Consider the following 22,544-nt stretch of genomic DNA (forward strand, 5'->3'; position numbering starts at 1 on the left):
TTTTTAATGTGTTTTATGTGTGGAGGAAGGAGGAGTGAATGAAATGTCTTCACATACTTATGCACTAGATCATAAAGGAGCCTGGAATAATGGAGAAATAAATTGCTTTGGCATCTGTATTATAAAGCTAAGCATATGATTGTGTTATAAATGTAGTCTCTTAAAAAGAATAATTTCCTGTATTTTCATTAAAGAAGTATGATAGTCCATTAATATCCTTTCACATCTCTGCCTTTCTGATGCAGCTACACTAATGTGTTTGCAGGATTTTTGACTAATCATGTTTAAAAGGCTAGATATGCCAAATGAAGACTTTCCAAAGGGAACTTTATCCCATATTTGTTGCAGGTGTTCCAAGTACTTTCTTTCTGAAATGTATTGACCATTATCGGTAACAAGGTATTACAGGATATGTGCCAATACACTGGTCTTTAATCTTATATTCTTATGAATGTCATGCAAGGCTGTTCAGCCTGGAGAACAGAAGGCTCCAGGGAGACCTTACTGCAGCCTTTCAGTACTTAAAAGGGGGCTAATAAAAAGATGGGCACAAAATTTTAGTAGGGCCTGTAGTGATAGGTCAATGGGTAATGTTTTTAAACTTAAAGAGAGTAGATTTAGACTAGTAATGAGGAAGAAATTTTTTACAATGTGGGTGGTGAAACACTGGCACAGGTTGCCCAGAGAGGTTGTAGATGCCCCATCCCTGGAAACATTCAAGGTCAGGCTGGACAGGGCTCTGAGCAACCTGATCTAGCTGAAGATGTCCCTGTCCACTGTCAGGGGCTTGGATTAGATGTCATTAAAGGTGACTTCCAACCCAAACTATTCTATGATTCTATGATTCTAAATAAAGCAATTGGAAAACCTTTTCCCCACAAAAAAAAAAAAAAAAACAACACAAAAAGACCCCACCCAATATATTTCATTTTTATATAAATAAAAACAGATTTTGAAATTAGTTACATACAACAAAAATATGTAAGTTAGACTTTTCAATACTCTAATAACATTTATTTATTTTATAAAAAACTTCAATGTCCCAAAACTGTAGAAGACGAATCAATAAATAAGGAACAATGTGTATCAAACATGGTATATTTTAGTTGGAACTATGTCTAAAAGCAGCTGGAATTTAATGCACCTTGAGAAATGTATTATGCATCTAAACATTACATAAAGACAGTGTAGTCAGCATCAGTCTATGTTAATTTTATCTTGCTAGTCAAATGTATCAGATCGTATCATTCTGTACATAACAGTCATTTCAAAGCTATAAACCAGAAAAACACATATAAAGTAAAAATGGTTTGGAAACCAAGTATCAGTTTTTGTCTCAAATACCAACAACAGTATAATTACACACACCTTACAGATGGGTTTATTAGAACAAATTAAAAATAAATAGCTATATATTAAATTATAAATATGAAATGGGGAAAATCAAGAGTATTAGTATAGATACTCAACAAAGCAAAATCCTATTTTTGGTTTGGTATCCTACATAATAAATTTAAGTTTATTAGCCCATCCCTCTCTTGCAAAAGTAAATGTAATATTGTCACCTTTTGTATATGTGGTGCATGCATGAATGTGCATATTTGGTATGCAGAACACTAACATTTCCTTATGGTTATCCAGGCCTTTGCCAATTTGGGGGGTGGCTGCACTTCTGATAGCTCCTACTAAGATAAAATAATTTCCAGACCAGTACTTCATGCTCAGTGCTTTTACTATCTTCCTTTGACTTCATTCTGTGCCAAAACAAGTAATTTCCAAATACTTATTCAAAGAAATAAAAAAAAACCTTGAGATTTTATCAGAGAAACATAAGCAACAGTGATGCTTCTCACATTTTTCAATAATTTGGATATGGCTTTGACGAAACTTGTACCATTAGAAGATATATGAACTTGGAAGAGAGGAGGCAGTGATTCATGTGCCTTTTCATCATTCCTTTCTTCTACTTAATTTGTTTTTGCTTGCTTGTTTTTTTGCTTGCTTGTCTGTAGGGGTTGGCATATTTTCCATTCATTACCACATTTTCTTTCTCTTTTCCCTTTCTCTTGCCACTAGTTATGAAGAGGTAAGAATTCACAGAGGCACTGGAACTTACTCTGCTCACTAGTGTTGATATTGCACGAATAGCCCAAAATGGCACCAGAGGTCCGGTCTTTTATGTGGTGTTACCAGAATACAGGTGAAGGTGCTTTTAACTTCTTCTAGGGGGGGGAATATAATGGAATTCTTGTTTTAGTTTTGTTGGACTAAAAAGTGTTGTATCTGAGACTCCTGAAGTACCTGAGGCCTCCACATGGAGCAAGACACATCTGATCTCAAACTGATTTCAAACTGATCTCAAGTTTCAAATTGCAACAGAATCAACCTTACAGGCAATGACACTCAAAGAGTTGCCAAATACAGATGTCAATATTAGAAGAAACTGGATAGACACCACTGGCTCTGTTGACTACAATTAGTGTTTAGTTGCCTGAAGTTGGAGTCTAGTGTTATTTCAGAATCTTTAGGCCGCTGTCATACCAGATGAGCTTCCTGTAAATGTTCTGTCATACTTACCACTCCTGTGGCCAGGTTGCCAGCTCGATGACAACTTGAGTAGCATTAGACACCTAATGTGTGGACAACTGATCTCACTCACGATCATCATTACTTCTTAATACATTGTAGACATACCTTGCATGCCAAAATCCTCATTTAAAAGCTTTTAGGTGCTGAGTCCTATTTTTAGATTCTAGGTGATAAAGTCATTTAAGCTACTATACAGTGTAAAATAGAGCAGCCCTGGGATTAACAGTAAATGTAATTTTCTGCTGACCTTTAGTAATAACAAGTTACTATCCCTTTTGTAGTAGGGAATGACTCATTCCTCACCTCATCTACTTCCTAACCACCTGTATGAAAGAGGAAGCTCCTAGGGACAAACTCTGTATCCTTGTTAACAACCTCATCTTACAATGCATCTCTAGGTGGGGTGGAAAAGAGCAGGTAGAGTCCTTGTTCACCCTCTCCAAAGAGCAGTTCCCCACATTACACATTTTGAGAATGAAATTATGTGGTAGGTTGTAATAAGCTCCCAAAATCTTTTAACCTGGCTGCATCCTTAGCTTTGATGCTCAAGAAGTAATGCTTTTAAATTTAATTTTCTGTTTTCATTTAAACATTTTTGTAGTGTATAGATCATTATGGCTTCTTAAAAGTTCATTTGTGTTACGAGTTCTTGGCATCGGTGTAACAGGATCATGCTGTGAAATCTTAATTCTTAGGCTATTATGAAAAACCAGTTTTCTTCACTAAAAAAATCTCATTTAGTTTCTTTATAAATGCTTTTTGCCTTAATCACTGAAAGATCTGGCAGATTATATCAAATTGCCTTACTTTTCTCACTAATACAGGCAAAGAATAACTAAAATGGCACGGTATTTGTTTATGTTACTTCCTATGCAAAATACTCAGCATCTTCTAAACAGAAATAGGGAAAAAAGCAATGGACTGAATCATGTTAGAAACATATATGCACCAAATCTATGTTGCATAAAGTTAGATAATATAAGCTTCTTATTGGATGCATTTTAAAGCAGACTCTGCTAAAGCTTTCAGCTGAAGGAACTGCGCTGAATCTGTGTGCTGTTCAATGCATCAGATATTAAATTCAGTTTGTAGTACCCAAAGTAATATAAAAGAAAAATAAGTGTTCAGCACTCAAGAAAACATTCTATCAATCAAATTTGTAGGTTGACTTCTTACCAGAAACATATACATATCATTCTACGTGAACTCAAGCTTAGGTTGTGCCTAACAGTAACTTGCAATAAAACATGGAATAAAAATAAAACCTAAAAAAGATCAGCCAGCAAACATTTTGGTGAAAAGATAAGTCATGAAAGGGCATGACGTATGAATCTCTTTCAGCTACAAGTGAGTTCCCCAGAAGAATTCTTGTCAGCAGTCACATTACTATAGGAAGGGATCTAATTCACAAAGTCTGAAGTCACAAGCAAGTCAGGTATGCTAATGTTGGGTTCTTCACTAAATAAAATCTTTAAAGCTCTTGAAAGACTGAAATTTCACTTCCTACGATCATGCTTTTATGCTGGACAGAAGAAGAAATCTTTAATTAGCTGTGTTGTATTGTACCTACAATGTAATGACTTTGTCATGATAGTGATAAATAAATAAATAAATACAACATTAGCATTCAGTCTAAATAAAAATACAGGGCAGTACCTAAAAAAAGCTGTTTTCTTGCTGATGAGAAACCTGAAAGGAATACCTGCCACTTATATTTGTCAGAATCTATGTATGGAGTTTTACTGAAATATATAATCTGTATCTTGGGCAGACTCCACATGCTTGATCAGGGACTAACATCTTGTTAGAAGAACGGTGTAGTTAATTATGAGGAAAATAGTCCTTATCAAATATTTTACAGCTGAAGAAAAAGGAATTAAACAACTAAAAAGAGACAAGGAAATAAAAAGAAAAAAAAAGAACAAGACGAACAGCATATCTGGGCATGGTAATAGTCATAAAGTATATTAGAATATTACTACTCAGAATCACTGATGTTGAAATTGGACCTTTGAGTCAGGATTAATCTGAATTAATAGCAGCCACCAGAATAGATATTTAGGCTAGTTAGGCATCTAACAAGTAGTAAGACTCTTTGCTAATCAAGGTCTTGTAATCAACATAACAAGAGAGGTCAGCTTTAAGGGGTGAGTTATCCCATCTGTCTGAACTGCTTTTTTTTGTCTTTCTTCTATAAACTACATAAGGGTTCTGTGTGATTAGTTTTCTTTTTATGGTTTTAACTTTTAAATAGCTATTGATAAAGACAATGAATCTTGTTCTTCTCCATTGTTGATTAATTAGCCTCTAACTGTGTTCTTTTACTGGGGCTATCATTGCATTAGATCTATTTTAACAGAATTGCAAAAAGCAGAGAAGAAATTCATCTGCCAAGGTCAAGGGGATCTAGCTGACAGTAATCCAAATTTTGTCCTGCTTGGCCATCATAATACCAATATCCTATCTTATTTGTTTGTCTAGTCTTAGACTTTAATAAGATTCTGTTTCACTTTAATATGCTGATTGCATTGGGTGCCGGTGCCCAGATGCTGGCAGTGGTGCCTGCAGGGGTGGCCCCTGTGAGGAGCAGCCGGGGCTGCCCCATGCCAGACACAGCGGGTTCCAGCAGGCTCCAACCCACCCACCGCAGGGCACAGCTGAGCTCCTCGGCCAAGGTGGTGGTGTCTCAGGAAAAATGTATTTAAGAAAGGGTAAAATGCTTCAGAGGCAGTGAGGGGCATGGCATGGCGTGGTGTGAAAGAGCCCTGTGGACACCAAGGTCAGAGAAGAGGAAGGGGAAGAAGGTCCTCCAGGTGCTGGAACAGAGATTCCTCTGTAGTCCCTGGAGATGACCACGTTGGAGCAGATACCCACACCACATCCATGCAGCACCCCATGCTGGAGCAGGTGGATGTTTCTTGCAGCATTGCAATTTGTGGGAAGGGACCGTGCTGGATCAAGGGAAATGTGGGAAGAGGAAGGAGAGGCAGAGAGGAACTGTTTTGGACTGACCCCAAACCCCATTTCCCATAGCCCTGCACTGCCCATGAGAGAGGAAATAGAGGGGTTGGGAATGAAGGAGTGAGGTTGATCCTGGAAAGGTAGTGGAGGAAAATGTTTTACTTTTGTCTTTGTTTCTCACTATACTATCCTTTAATTTGCAATAAATGGAATTAATTTTCCCCAATTTAAGTCTGTTTTGCCCAAGTGGTAAGCAATCTCCCTCTTTTTACCTAAACCCAAAAGTTTGTCATCTTATTTTTCCCCCATCCTGTTGAGGTTGGGGAGTGAGAGAGCAGCTGGGTGGGCATCTGGCAGCTAGTCAAGGTCAACCCACCACAATGATAAAAGGAAAAGAAAGAAAGCAGAGACTACCAAGAACATGGTTGTTTATTTGCTCAGCTTTTCTTTTTTCCTCTTCATTTTTTCTTTTATATTGTTTTTTTCCCTGTGTGTAAAACAAAAGACTTGGGATCTAAATGAAAGAAACCAAGATGACAAATTAAATTGAGTAATTCTTATATTAGTCTGATTGCTAACTTACATAACAGTAAAAATTACCTAGTAATGTATATGCAGTGTGAACTTTCAAAGCTTCAGTTCAGGTACTGAGTCTAAATTAATTTAGTTTTAACCTTGGACAACCTTTGGTTTTTCCAGCGAGTTTTCAGAACTGTTCAATCTTTGAAACTAGACTGTTATTTAAATATGGTTGCAATGTTCTTTCAAATAAGTTACTTTTATAGACCTTACTAGACAGAATGAAACACAATATTGCATAAAGTTACATAGGTATATTCTTTTTTTATAACCCACCCCCCAAAGTATAGAACTAGTATTGTATTGTCTGAGAAATGCTTCAAGGTAATGTAAATTCAAGCTGGGTTGTAACTCAAAGGCTGGCAGTTTCATAAGCTTGCTAGCTGCAAATGCCAGACTGTTTAACTATAATGTACTCTTAACATAGTTATTTTCCTCCAAACATCCAAGGGTTTTCTAGGTTTGTTTTTTTATTTGTTCTGTGCTATTTAGAAGAATTAAGAGAAGAAAAAGCATAAAGAAGAAATTTACCTAGCTGCATTCCTAATCTCTGCATTCGCAAAAACAAGCAAAAAAAATCACGTGTATCATCAGTGCATGTAAAATCTAAATAACACCTGCCTTGGTATTGCTCACAACATTGGGACTAACTAAATGTGATACAAAGGATTCTGCATGTGTTCTATGTAATCTAATAAGGACTGTATTGACTGAAATCTAAGCTGCTGTTCTGAGAAATCTCAAAAAATACTTCCTCAAAAACTAACTCCATGCACTAACTCCAGCACCATGTTAGGTCCTTGTTGGTGGTTACAGTGTACAAATTCAGAGAAATACATTTTTAACAAAGGCAGTTGTTTTTCTTTGGATTCATAAATAGTTTAACTTAATGGATTGATTGTAGTGTTTTAAAATGTAAAATTTCCCTTTGAGCTAAGTACAATGCAAAGATAATAAAAATGTAAATTCAGTAATTTAAAAGTCAAACCCATCTTATGTCAATAATCTGAATGTCAAATCCACATTTTCCTAAGTTTTTTCTTCCTTTCTTTTCCTCCTAGTTATATTTGTCCAGTCTTTCAGTTCAGACATTTCCTTTGTTGCAAAATGACTTCTCCGTGGTTTCTTACTTCTCCCATCTTCTACCACTTTCTTTCAAGTAGAAGAACAATAAGACTTATGTTTTTTTCAGCTTTTTTTCTTCTTTTCTCATGTTTCTTGTTCCTGAAAAGATCAAGAAATTCAGTCTAAACAGTCTGGAGTCTAGACAGAATTCAGGAAAGTAGTCCTTTACCTTTCCTGAAATCTTCCCAGGTGTTTTTAATTTTTATTCTCTGTTCTCATTAGCTCATATATTCAGTAGCTTATCTCTTCATTTGCTCTTTTACTTGTTTTGAACATTTCCTTGTTTTTCAATATACTTTCCCATTGCTTCAGATCTTTTGTTTTCCTCCATTTTTCTTGAATAACCAAGGAAAAATTCCAGGTCCTGCATGTAAAACAGAATAACTTGCAACAGCACAGACTGAGGGTTGACTCAATGATCAGTCTCTGCAAAAAAAGAACATGGGTGTCCTGGTGGGTGGGGGGTGAGTCGAACATGAGTCAGCAGTGCATCCTTTTGGTGGTGAAAACCGATGACATACAGGGCTATTCTACCAAGAATGTACATGGCAGATCAAGGGAAGAGATTATTTCTTTTTATTTGGTACTTATGATGCCTCACTTAGAACATTATCACCAGTTGTGGGGCCCCCAATACATAAGATGGTTAGGGAGGTGAAAAAGATTTCATATGACGAGAGACTGAGTGGACTGGGTTAGACAGGATGTAGGAAGGTTCAAGGAAGATCTAATCATGGCCTTCTACCACCTAGATGGTTATAGTACAGAAAGGGCTAGACTTAGAATCATAGAATCATTAAAGTTGGAAAAGACCTCTAGGACCATCAAGTCCAACTGTCAATCCAATGCTACCATGTCTCCTAAACCATGCCCTGAAGGGCCACGTCTACATGTCTTTTAAATACCGACAGGGATGGAGACTCTACCACCTCTCTGGGCAGCCTGTTCCAATGCCTGAACAATACTTCAGTGAAGAAATTTTTCCTAGTATTCAGTCTAAACCTCCCTTGATTCACCTTGAAGCCATTTCCTCTTGTTCTATTGCTAGTGACTTGGGAGAAGAGACCAACACCCACCTCACTACAACCTCCTTTCAGGTAGTTGTAGAGAGCAATAAGGTCTCCCCTCAGCCTCCTCTTCTCCACACTAAACAATGCCACTTCCCTCAACCTCTTCTCACAAGACTTGTTCTCCAGACCCTTCACCAGCTTCATTGCCCTTCTCTGGACACGCTCCATCACCTCAGTGTCCTTCTTGTAGTGAGGGGCCCAAAACTGAACACAATATTCAAGGTGTGGCCTCACTAGTGCCAAGTACAGGGGCACAATCACTTCCCTACTCCTGCTGGCCACACTGTTCCTGATACAAGCCAGATGCCGTTGGCCTTCTTGGCCACCTGGACACACTGTTGGCTCATGTTCAGCCAGCTCTCATCCAGCACCCCCAGGTCCTTCTCTGCTGGGCAGCTTTCCAGCCACTCTTCCCCAAGCTTGTAGTGTTGCATGGGGTTGTAGTGACCAAAGTGCAGGACCCAGCACTTGATGTTGTTAAACCTCATAGAATTGGCCTTGGTCCATTGATCCAGCCTGTCCAAGTCCCTCTGTAGGGCCTTCCTGCACTCCAGCAGATTGACACTCCCGCCCAAATAGGTGTCATCTGCAGACTTACCAGGGGTGCACTTCATTCCCTCATCCAGATCATTGATAAAACTATCAAACAAGACTGGCCCCACACTGAGCCCTGGGGAACCCTGCTCATGACCAGCCACCGACTGGATTTAGCTCCGTTCACCACAACTCTCTGGGCTCCCCCATACAGCCAATTTTTTACCCAGTGAAGAGTATACCTGTCCAAGCCATGAGCTGCCAGCTTCTCTAGGAGGATGCTGTTGGAAACAGCATCAAAGTCTTTGATAGACTTGCCACAGAAGTGCATAGAAGAGGACACAAGAAGAGGCTCACAAGTTGTAAAAAGGAAAATTCCAGTTCTTCACAGTAAGAATGGTTAAGCACTAGGGTGATTTTCTCTGAAGGTTTGTAATAGTTCTATCTTTTAATAATTTCTAAACAGAGATGAACAAGACTATCAGTCAAGTGTTTCTGATCTGCCTTTGAACTAGACGTCAGACCATATAACCTATAGAGATATCTTCCAACCTTTATTTTTCCATTATTTCATAAGTCTATGACCACCACTACTAGTCTATAACTGGCATAGATTCAGAAAGGGGAAATCATGTTTGACCAACTTGATAGTCTCTATGATGAAACGACAGGCTTCATAGATAAGGGGACAGCAGTGGATACTGTCTACCTAGACTTCAGTAAGGTTTTTGGCACTGTCTCTCATATAAACCTCATAGAGAGAATGTCGATGTAAAGCCTGGATGATCAGTGAGTTGGATTGAAAACTGGCTGAATAGCTGGGTCCAGACAGTGGTGATGAGTAGTGCAAAGTCTAGTTGGAGGCCAGTGACTAGTAGTGTACCCCAGGAGTCAATACTAGCTCTAGCTCTGTTTAACATCTTCATTGATCTGGATGATGGCGCAGAATGTACCTTCAGCAAGTTTGCTGATGACACATAACTGGAAGGAGTGGTTGATATGCCAGAGGGTCATGCTGCAATCCAGAGGACCCCCTGTGACTGACTAAAACCCTAAAGGTGGAATGTGACTCACTGAATAAACTTTTAAAATGAAAGAAGGCTCAGAGGAGATGGGCAAGGGCCATGAGCCCATGAAGCTCAGGGCATAACGCAGGATGTGACTGACCACAGCTGTGGCAAAGAAGTTTGCTTTTTTCTCAACTGTTGAGATCATACCTGGAGTCCAGTGAAGGGTCAGAGATGATGAAGGGACTGGAGCTTCTCCTGTCAGAAAAGGCTGAGAGAGCTGGGACTGTTTAGCCTGGAGAAAGTTCAGGGGGATCTTACTAATGTGTACAAACACCTGAAGGGAGGTTCTAAAGAAGATAGAGCAAGGTTCTTCTCAGTGGTGCCCAGCATCAGGACCAGAGGGAATGGGCACAAAGTGAAACACAGGCAGTTCCTCCTGAATATCAGGAAATACTTTTTCACTGTGAGGGTGACAGAGCACTGGCACAGGTTTCCCAGGGAGACTGTGGAGTCTCCATCCTTGGAGATATTCAAAAGCTGTCTGGACATGGTCCTGGGCAACTGGCTGTAGGTGGCTCTGCTTGAATGGGGGGGGTTGGACCAGGTGACCTTCTGGAGGTCCCTTCCATCCTCAGCTGTTCTGTGTTTCTGTGATTCTGTTTTTACCTATCTTAGTCCCAGAACAGGGAGCACCATTGCAGTAAGAACCTTTATACTTCACTTAAAATTATGTGGACAGCAGACAATAGGAATAAAAACCCAATATATGTGTAGTTGTTTGAGTTGTTAGGAACATATACTGGACTGGTTGAAACTGGATGGGTTGGAGTTTTATTGCTGGCTAGGATGGAGACTTGCTGCCAGCTATAAATGATTGAATATGTAGGGCATTATGGTCACCAAGGAATACAGACATATTCTGAAAAGAGTGCACTGAACTGGCTAATTGTGATTTTGTGCCTGAAACAATCAAGGTTTCACTATCAGTGTGAGGTTTCCAAAGCTCTTCTCTTCATCTTTCTATTTCTCAGGCTGAATTTCATCCAGTTATTCTTCACTCAGGAAACCATTTCCTCCCAGCCCTAGGAAAGTTTGGGAATGACAAGTCTATCAATCTCCCATTTCCTTCTCAAGGAAAATACTGAATTCAAGTCCATAGTGCAGTCCAAGTCAACACACAGACCAATTTCAAACTAATATGTGTACAGACTGGATAGTCAGGAGATGAGAAAACCCTGTAAAAGCATGGATCAAAGCAATCTCAAATTACTGGTTGAGTGTAAATTGGAACTTGTATGTATGCCATGATATACAACACAGACCCGGGGTTCAACACTTCCCAGTTTTATGTCTTACTGAAGACAAGAATTAAACCTGGATGTTCACTTTCTTTTGGAAAACAGCCTCCATGAGCCATTGGAAATCACAGCATCACAGAATGGTAGGGATTGGAAGGGACCTCTGGAGATCATCTTGTCCAACCCCCCTGATTGAGCAGAGACACCTAGAGCACAGTGCACAGGACTGCATCCAGCTGAGTTTTGAATGTTTCCAAGGAAGACTCCACAACCTCCCTGGGCAGCCTGTGCCACTGCTCTGTCACCCTCACAGGAAAGAAGATTTTTCTCATGTTTAGGTGGAACTTTCTGTGTTCCAGTTTTTACCCATTGCCCCTTGTCCTGTTATTGGGCACTATTAAAAAGTCTAGTCCCATTGTTCTGACACCCACCCTTTAGATATTTATAAGTATTGATAAGATCCCCCTCAGTCTTCTCCAGGCTGAACTAACCCAGGTCTCTCAGCCTTTCCTCATAAGGGAGATGCTCCAGTCCCCTGATCATCGATGTAGCTCTCCGCTGGACTTGCTCAAGCAGTTCTGTGTCCTTCTTAAACTGGGGTGCCCAGAACTGGACACAGTACTCCAAATGTGGTCTCACTAGGGCAGAGTAGAGGGGGAGGAAAACCTCTCTTGATTTGCTGGCCATAATCCTTTTAATGCAGCCCAGGATACTGTTGGCCTTCTTGGCCACAAGGGCAAGGAGCCTTTGGGAAGTAGCTATTGGGAAAGAGCCATACTGTGAAAAGTACCCGGACTGGGTGATTAGAGAACCAAAATTGTAAGGCAGAAAGAAAATCACACACTTTTGCCACAGTGTGGACACAAGTCCTGAACCCAAAAATCGATAATATTAATGTTCTCTTTAGAACCTGACGATTCTTTTATATAAGGTAACAATCACAATGTCAAATATTACTGAGGGATCCACAAGCATAAAAATGGATGAATGCCCTCTATGTATTGACAGTATGAATCACCTATTTGTGGCATTAATTTTTTTATCTGAATTCACACCACGCTCTCTCAAGTATTAGCTTCAGTTTTATGTTGTTAATGCATAAGGTTATAAATAAGCAGTTATTCAGCTAAGTGGTACTTAGGTTTTTCAGAATCCTCAGTGATGGTCAAATTGTTCAAAACATAAATAGAATGGACTGAGATTTTTAGTGTCTTGAAATAGTGGTACAATTTCTACATATATGTCTCACCTCACTGCGAATAATATTTATCGAGGATATTATTTTAATCTTGTATTTTTTTCTACAATGTTATTTTTTAAAAGAAAGACAATTTGTATTTATCATGTAGTTACTGCTAACTTAGCATACCTCTCATGCACTGGTCAGATCTCAGTGTTCATTTAGAAGCCATTTTTATCTCTTTACCTGCGTTTGTGAAATGGAGGATGCCTGTTGTACCATAAAACCAAACAATTACATTCCAATCCTATCAGCTCCTTGTTCATATAAGCTGCCTTCATTTCTTTTTGTGCTCTCAGAAAGGATGAGAAAGATGAATAAAGGAGTTCAGGTAAATAGTTACATTTACTTCATTAATAGCACTGGAAGATTTTGTCCTTTGAATAAAAAAAAAAAATTAAGATGTGATGCTTGTCATCAGTGTTCCAACCTGTATTGTTTGTGTAAACGTTTTTTTAAACTGACTAAAAATGATTTTTTGAGGGTTTAAGGTTTTTTTGCAATTTATTCTAGTTGGCCAGACCCCCATCACCCTGAAAATTGCCCTTGACTACTATTATTTTCTTGGCAAGACAGGTGTTCTTGCACTGTATGAAGCAGAGCAAGAGCTGTAATTCCAAGGAGGATTTCAAGTGACTAATTCCAAGAACAAAAGGCAAAGGATGCATTGCATTAAACGGTGACAAAATCAAGTTTTGTGTGTTGCAAGTTAGAGCGGAAATGTAATAGAATGCAGAGGAGAGACACATATTGCATGCACAAAGGAATATATTACATTATGAACAAATTATTGTAATTTGTATTCTCAGCAAGCAGTTGTGTTAATTGATATGAATTAACAAGAAATTAAAGTAGGTGTCATGGAAATTCTTTTTATTTCTCATCTTCTTTCCTGTGCTTGTCATATATTCTGTAAACTGCAAAGGTCTCCTTTCATGTAACATTTCAAACTGTACAAAAGGTTCAGGGTCCTGCTTTGCAAGTGATTGTCTAATGTTTCTCAAAATTCTGCTGGTAAGTGCCTTCTAGAATTAGGCAGCACACAGAGAACTAAATCCTTGTTCACATTCTGCATTTTCTCTAGTAAGCCTATTTTTAATAAAGATCTGGGATTGGAAATTTTTTGGAACATCATCTTCTTTATGTTTATTGAAATCCATAAAGCCAAGACTAGCATTTTCTTATGACAGGATTCCTCATCCCTTTATCAATATGACACACACCTCCCCTTAACTGTTTATTGTGAGTTGCATGCTGCCCCCTTTTTTGGCCCTCCATTCTACCAGAAAAAAAAAAACAACTAACAAACTTTTGGTTCTGCCTTGTAAACTAGGTCAGACAAATGATCTGGTATAAACTCATTAAAATGAAAAAAAACCAAAAAGAGGGATAGCATGAAAGGAAGGGAGGATACATTTCAAGGTAGCATGAAAAGGAATACAAGAAACATGTATGAAGCTTAAGAAGCACAAAGTTTTGATACAATCTTTACTTCCATCAAGTTCCTTTGCTCTTTAGCCATTTAAAACAGAATAATATAACTGTGAAATGTTATACAAAATAGGAATAATAATTCTAATACTCTTTTCATAGAGGAAAAGACCTGTTCAAAAGCAAAATACAAAGGCTCAAGGTCACCTGTAGAAATTTTATTTCCTCATATATCATTTTGAAGCCTAGTTTTTGGGACAAGTTCTGGAAGCCATATTGACAAAAATGTGTTTCCGAGTATCCTGGCCAGGGGCTGTTCTCATAAGCATTTCCAAATTACTGTATCTACAAAGCACTGAATTAATTAGGCATGAGATATTTCTGGCATGTGACTGCATAGAATGTAACATAATGTCATGAAATCTACCAGCCTGAACTGCACTGTTTGCAGGGGTGACAGTCTCATGGGAATATTTTCAGCTCTGAATATAAGCAATTTACCTTGAAAGTAAACTGCTAGCTCTCTCTAATGCAACCTCTCTCTTCTCTCCCTCTTTTTCAATAGCCAAGCCTGATAGACTTGCTTTTTTTTTCTATCAGATCACACTTTGCTGCACAACTTAATAAGAAAGAAGCAAATAAGAATGTCCCAGCTAAACTCCCAGCACCTAGGTAAGAATTAAAAAAGAATATGAGATGGCTACAGTATAGTAAACAGAAATAGCTGTAAAATATAATTTAATTTCATTGTGTGCTAGTTTTAAAATATCAAAAGAATACATGTATACATACCTGTGTGTATCTATATGTTTCATATATGCATATTTGTGTTCCTGCAAATGAATTAATTTTCCTCTTTATGAACTTGCTAAAGTGCTTGTATAATGATTTTATGAAACAAATGACAGTGTGTACAATGATTAGATGAAAGAAAGAATCTAGTTTGTTTCAGAGCATAGTTCTATAGTGTTAACAATTGCTGTTTCAAGATGGTGATCTCAACAATATCATCCCTGTAATTTGAAAACTAATTTTGCAGCTGATGAGCTACTTCAGATTGTGACCCCATGACCACTGTACAGAATCAATGGTATATTTAACTGAAGTACTAAATTTCACACTAATTGTGCTGTAAAACTTTATCTAAAAGACATCATTCCTGAGAGAGAGAGATATATAGGTGTTCAGCTCAAGAAAAAAAAATTTCTCCAAATTGATTGTTTTATTTAAGTTAATACTAAATTCTATTAAATGATAGTTTGGTTTGGGGGTTTTATTGTTATTATTTACACAATAGTCCACATTTCTATTGAAAGATTTTATCAGAAAATATATTTTACAGTAACATGTTCATTTGGAATACATTCAGGAAAGAAAATTATCCAAGTAAATTGTTTTATGATCCTAATTTGAAATGGCAAATGTTTCATTTTAAGGAAGTAAAAATGCATCACTTAACAGTGTTGTTCCACAATATTTTATACAATAAGAAACAACTAATATTATAAATATTATGTTTTTACTATATTATATTTTAACACAGAACGAGAATCATTCATGTTTCAAGCTGAGACAAATGTTGAAGTAATGAATTTTTTCTAAAGAATGAATATTTTTTTCCTACCAACTAAATTACATATCTTCCTTCTTCTAAACTACAGTGGTACCAGGACTTGAAAGGTATCAAGGTGAATCATATTTTATTTAATACTTTGAATCATACTAAACTGTGAGGCTCATAACATCACTTCATGTTTTTACTGTTGCTGTTATGATTATTATTAACAATGGGAATGAGGAGTAGCAATAGCGTAAGTACACATTTTTGTGCTATTCTAGTGATACGTGGCAAAATGACGGCCTTTGCAAGAACAGAGTAAGAGATAAACAGATGCAGCAGATCGACAATGTTTACACAGGTAAACAGTTTGATAATGCTGTTTATCATGTAATAGTCTAGATTAGTTAACAGTCTTGTTATGTCCACTTCCTATCTGTTGGCAAGACTTTCACGTGTCTCTTCACAAGCTTTATTGTTACACATTAGAATAAACTGTTTCAGTGGACATGTACAGATGTTTCAATGAACAATAGATGAAAATAAAAAAGAACTTTGAAAAGCTAATGGGAGAGCAATAAATGCTGGCTTCATTGACACAGGAAAGGTAAGTGTTAAAATCTTCATCTGATACAGCAAACGGTAGGTTCCCTTTATGGGAAATGGGTAGTTTGCTTCCAGTGTACTGGAGGACAAGAAGCCAAGGCCATAGGAAGGATTATATTATCTAAGCAGTACTGTGAAAAATAAAACAAATGTTAAAGCATGTAGATAGTGCAAGAGTGGCTGGGTCAAAGAAGGACAGCTGTCATAAAGACATGAAGTACTTGATGACTTTAGCTGTATGAAACCAGAAAACTCTATGTTATCGTTGTTAGGAATGTTGAACATACTATGAAGGTAGAATGCGTAGACTCAGATAGGCGTGCAAATCTAGAATAAGGGCCAAGTCATGTACTTTGTACATTATCCAGGCTTCTGTGACAGAAGATGAGTTACCGTTCTTTACAATTATTAGAATTGCAGTGGGAATTAGTGCCTGCTTCTATGCATGCAACATCCAAAATTATTTTAAATTCCATTGGTCTGCAGGTGTTTCTGGATTAGAAATATTAACTTCTCTCGACAAATTTAAAAATCTACTTGCTAAAGATCAAAACAAACTATTCTTTGTCAAGCTTGTAATCTTCTAAAAGAAACTCTGCATTATTATTTTTCTTCGATCCACTTTTTGTGGATTGGATCAACATATGAAACTTAAATGCATTACAGAAAAGTGACATGTAACTGCTAAAGGACTCTGACATTAAAAAAAGAAAAAAAAAGGAGAGTCTCTGTTGCTTCTAAGTAAAAAGTATTTGCCACAGTTGTGAAGAGATGGGGGGAGGCAGATGAAATAAAATGGCACATTTGATGAAAAGATACATCTGAGACGGGATGAACCATCAAGATTCTCAAGAACTACAAAAATTATATTGATGCAATGAACATGTATGCTACCCATTATTTCATTTTAAAAACAAATATTAAATATTTCATCATGTACAGAATATAATAAATAATTTTAAGAAGCCTTCAAAAGTGTATTTTTTCAGGGAATACCTCTAGGCACATTGTCGTTATGACTGAGAAGACACTGAAGTATGAGACACTTCCATTTTTACCTGTGGGTATCTAAAGCAAAGATTTTTCCAGTGTATGGTGCAAAAAAGAACCAACTAAGGCTTAAAGAGGCTGAAGAGGAGGAAGGAGTGGATAATAATCACTCTAGTGCAGTGAGTCTGAGTGACAGACCAAATGGCTCTCTGTTAGAATGAGTAGAAGAAAATGGAGTACGGTTGGGAAAAAAGAGAAAAAGCTCAAGTTTTCAGATTATGAGTCTTGACAATTAAATGGACAGCCCAGATAATGTGTCAGGAAATACTGGATGAAAATGAAATCAAGGTTGAGGAAATAGATTTGTGAGTCACCATCATGGTAGAAGCCATATAGTTTGAGATGGTGATATGACAGAGAGAAGAAAATGAAGTTTTGAGGCAAAAAATCTTAATAAAAGACAGACAAGGGGGAAAGAACAGACAAAGAATATTTTGGAGGAGAAGCTAGAAATGGAGGGGAATAATCCATGGGAGTATGGGGTAACAGAAGCCAATTAATTATTTCAGTGCTTTGCTAACACTCTTTTGTTGGCTGGTATGTACTGTTTCAGTGCAATCTGGTTTTAACAGCATGGAAATCACAGGTTTATCAAATTAATGAGTATTAATATTGACATAAATCTGGACAAGAAAAACTATTGTCAAGGAAAATCGAGCTGGCAAGCAGGGAATGGCTGGTATTTCTGCCTAATGATAACAAGATTTTTAAATCCTGCTTTTCTTGGGATTTTTTTTTTTTTGTTTTGAGATATATACTTATATGCTCATTGGCATCTCCCCTTTCTGCTGCCATGTGCTGCCTGCTGGTACACAGATCCACTTCTGACATGTGGTTGTTACTACTTTATGCAGTTGTTGTGGTTTGAAGCCAAATTGAGAGCGCAGAGACTAGGTTTAGCTACCACAGCACATTTAGTCACAGGTGTATTTGACATGTGCGTGACCTCCCTGCTCCACATCAGTCATAGTGGGTGGGTACAGAATACCTGCTTCTAATTGGCTGAAATTCCCACCGCACCTGGTGATTGAATGTTATTGTCACCACAGCAACCACATTGCCATTAACAGTTTAGTTGTAGGGTAGCCGTTTAAGCATAAACAGAGTTTAACCAGTCCCAGTCCTCTGCCAAACTACCACCATGGCCTGTTTTGCACTGTGCTTCTGCCAAGATCAGGGCTTTGTTCTGGTGTGGTTTTGATCATTTGGCTTCATATCTATATTCTTTCCAACTTTCTTATAGCTGTTCCACTTAAAATATACATTGTCTACAACAGACATTGTATCCCTGAATAGCAAAACAGAGACCCACCAGCCTTTATTGAGAACTGAGGTACTAGTACAACATAAAAAAGTCAGTAATAGTATACTGACTGTAGGCTGCTTACAAAAAACACAGACCAGCCTGACCATTCATAGGTGCCATGCTGCAGACATTCCCATGTTAATAATCTGCAAGGAGAATTCTCTTCCACACTGGAGTTCACAGGTATCTGTTCTTTTGCAGAGTAATTCGGTGTATTCTGCTTTGTCACTGGGTGTTGTCTTTGTCCTTATGCCATTGCTGGATTGAGCAAAACATGAAGTTAAACATCTTAGAAAAATTACACAGAGACAGGTGGGGTTTTCCCCTGTTAATACTAGAATATTAGATTTCTCCTGTTAAATTTTATCCTAGAGTTATACCAAAGATGCTAGTTTATCAGCAATCACTGACCTTAGTTTAAACTGCATCAAACAAAACTTGTGTTTAAAGATTATTTCTTGTGCTTTAGCTGTTTTCAAATCTGACAGGATTTAGAGGAGCATGCACCTTCAAGTGCTGACAGAGCTGCTACAAGCAGGGAAGCAAATAGTCAGTCTCAGTCGAGAATTCTGCCACAGAGAAGGAGCACTTAAACTGCAAAAAGCAGTATCTCATCAGAGTCATCTGTTTTCTGGTTCTGTAGCCATTTGTCTGCAAACAAAACTTTTACATTCACTAAAAGACAGTAAAGAAAATGGGGCAGGTAGGAAACATAAAGGAAGACCCTGCAGGACAATGTAAGGAAAGGTACAATAGTTGACAAAGATAGCTTAGGCTCTTGATATGACTGGGATCAATTCTTCCAAAGGCCAAAATGACTCTTCAGTTCCAGGAATAACCTTGAAGGGTTTAGATTTACATCCTTCTGCTGAGGAGATACTAAACCCTGAGTTGTCAGTGTCTGTTGTTTGTCCTCCAATTCACTTAAAAATAGATCTGAATAAAGTGAAAAACAGCGTCCCATAAAAGATTAGAGGGATGCCACCTTTAAATATTCAAGTTAGATGTGTGCCAGGCTTCTAGTATAATTAAAATATATGGAGATACTTCTGTACTAGGTGATTTTTTTCCTTCTAAAATTCATCCCTTTGTTGTTCCTTTTTTTTTGTATCAGCTATAAAGAAGCTTGGATATCTCCATTTCTCACTTAGCTATGTCTATTAAATGGGGCAGAACTGGACTGGAAGGGTCTGATTTTTGGATGTGATAGATTAATTTTGTTTCTTTTTAAACCTAATTTAGGTTTTAAAGGAAAGTTACGAGAGGGAAAGATGTTTTTGCATATGTTTATATTTATATATTCTTTACAGTAAAATAAAATATTTATAGTAAAATATGTGGTCTTCCTGATAAAAGTTGGTAATGGGAGCCCTATTTTTGTCTCTCCCCTTGGAGTTTTTAAGCTATGATTTTAAGATTTCTTAGCAGTCCCTTTATTGGTTTCAATATATTTCTACTTAAATAAGCATGAGAACTTAGGCCACAATGTTTCAAAAACTCTCCAGCTAAAGTTACACCTAAATTTAAAGGTCTGTAAGAAAACCATTATTAAGTGAGCTTAGTGAAAATATCTTTCTAAAAATTACTGCTGAGGAGGCTTGTAAACATCATGCTGAGCCGTAGGTCAAAAAGCCCAACCCATCAACAACTGTTAGTGTTTGTTAGGGAATTCACTTATCCTGGTAGGTGGCTACTTCTCTTCACTCACCCCTTTTGACATTGTTCTTAAATCATTTGGGCATATTCAGTAAGGTGATATAAGGGGCAGAGTTTTCCTGTACTTGTTTGTATGTAGTGGAGGTATGGAGACTTGTAGCTGTTTAATAGGCTACTTTATTTTCACTTGCCAAAGAAGCTTGGCATCATATAAAGTGAAGTGCAGGGTGAGAAGGGACTCGTACCAACTGTGTAAATTCTGTTTGGAATACTTACCTTATAACCTGCACAGCCCTACTGAAGGAGGTAGTATATAATTCAAGCTTTATCCAGGATCCTGTCCTTCCATGGTCTGGCATTTTTGAGGATAGAACTGGAACCCATTTAAGTTAAGTTTTCTGAAGTTTGTATAGAAGACAGTTAAAACTAGCACACATGAGGTCTATACAAGTAAGATATTCTCCTAAGATAAAAACAGAATTAAAGCAGCTTTTTGCCTAGTCACAGTAGTGAAAGCAAAGTACTATAAGATGAAAACATAACCATTAAATTGTCGGTGACTTGGCTGATGAGCCACTGGAAATACCTGATATCCAGCTGAAAATCTAGGTGGGAACCCATGTAAAGAATCAATTGTCTAATGGTCCATGTCTAATGGCACATGTTGAGGAACTGACAAATGTGTCAACTCTACGTTTTTCAGGAATAAAGGGAGAAATCTAACCTAAGCTCTGGATACATCTAACTTTTTACTATAGGAAGAGCATATATACATTAAAACAGAGCATATATATTATGTAAGCATAACTGATATAAAACCTTATAGGAAGTCATAATCTGAGGTTAAGATAGACACATGGTGCATTCATGTCTTTCCTTTGAATTCAGTGGAGATGGTGAGATTGACTTTGTAATGTCCTAGGGAACTGTGGCCTAATACAGTTATATGCCTGTATAGCTTGTAATCATCGACCTGAAGGTGCTTTCATTAAGCCCATATTTTCATGTTTCCTCTTATTTTGTCCAAATTCTCACAGGTGCCTACGTGGCTGCACAACATCTACATGTGCTGGACCTCAAGCTGTTGAGAGCTTGGGTTTGCTTGCAGCTATGGCAGTACTTATAAGGTAAAAAAAAAAAAAAAAAAGCACTTTCCTAAATAGATAGATAGATAGATAGATAGACAGACAGACAGACAGACAGACAGACACAGACAGAAATTACAGAACTGAGATTTGGATGTGGATTGTGCACCTAGAGAGCTGGCAATGTGCCCATTATTTACATATGTTTTGTGACATGCATAATCAGCAGCACAGGACCTGGAAGGTGCATATGCCCTTCTCACATTATTTTAAACTTGTATTATCAGCCCAACTATATTCAACAATTACAGTGCTAATTAAGCTCAAAGTGAACAAACTCATCTCCTGTTTCATTAAAGAATTAACTTTTCCAATTAAAGTTTAGCTTTCTTTAGTTAATTTACATAGACATCATCCTAAAACAAATAGAAGAACAATTTATCACTGTTACAGCTTTCTGAGACATAATCACGATGAGCTTATCCAGTGTCAGAGTTACTGAAATAAAACTTATAACAAAATTGATTAGACAGATTTAAGGAAAAAGGAAATTCAGCATTATTTGTATAATGAGATACTCAATAGTCAAGTTACAAAACAATCTGTAGTCAGGAAAATGTTGATCTTTCAATAGTCATTTTATAGCAAAGTCAAGTGTACGTTTATATAAAATGAATTCTATTACAAAGCACATACCTCTGTGTGCCTTTGTAAAACATACTAAGACCTGGTCTTCTGTATTTATGCTACTGATAATTAAAAAGTGAAATATTTTTTACTTATAATTTCCATAAAATCTTCACCTTATCAAATTAAAGAAGAAATGCCATAGAGCTTTGCTTAATAAACCACAAAATGCAAACTGTAGGACAAAATTATTACTTTAGTGGAATTGTGTTACGTAAAAACTTGCAAGGCCCTGAGTAACACCAAATAAAGGTTTACTCAGTGAGAGGTGTTTTATCTTATTTATTCATCTTTACCACATATGAGAGTATGAGATTTAGTAGACAGTGATGTAATTTGGAGAATCCATGAGGGAACAGTGATACTGAGCAGTTACTGTAGAAATGTTCCCTTATGTAACCCTTATCTATCTATCTATCTTTATATTGCCCTTTCACAATAATATCTGAATGTCACAGAATACTCACTGTGTAAGGCCATTGTGAAGTGTCAATAACCTCATTTTAAAGGTGTGAAATAAGAGACAGAAAAATAGATAATTTTTTAACCACAGATTACTTAGGTAACATATGGCACTTAGATTGAATTTTTATCCCCCAAGTCTTCAGTTTGCTACTTAACAGTAGTTTATACGTCCTTATATAATTATTTATAATTAAATGTAGATCAAAACATAAATGAGATAACTGTTATTTTCAGTTTGTAGAAAGGTTGAATAAAGTATTCTTGCACCAAGTTCAACAACTGTAACTGTGGCTC

General features: G+C 37.3%; 1 pseudogene; it reads right to left on the reverse strand.

Annotated features, from left to right (window-relative positions):
* Positions 1–8,114: 8,114 nt before the first annotated feature.
* Positions 8,115–22,544, reverse strand: part of LOC142052031 (uncharacterized) — a 31,323-nt pseudogene continuing 16,893 nt past the window's right edge.

This window comes from Phalacrocorax aristotelis, chromosome 1 (assembly GCF_949628215.1).
Source record: "Phalacrocorax aristotelis chromosome 1, bGulAri2.1, whole genome shotgun sequence".
NCBI lineage: Eukaryota > Metazoa > Chordata > Aves > Suliformes > Phalacrocoracidae > Phalacrocorax > Phalacrocorax aristotelis.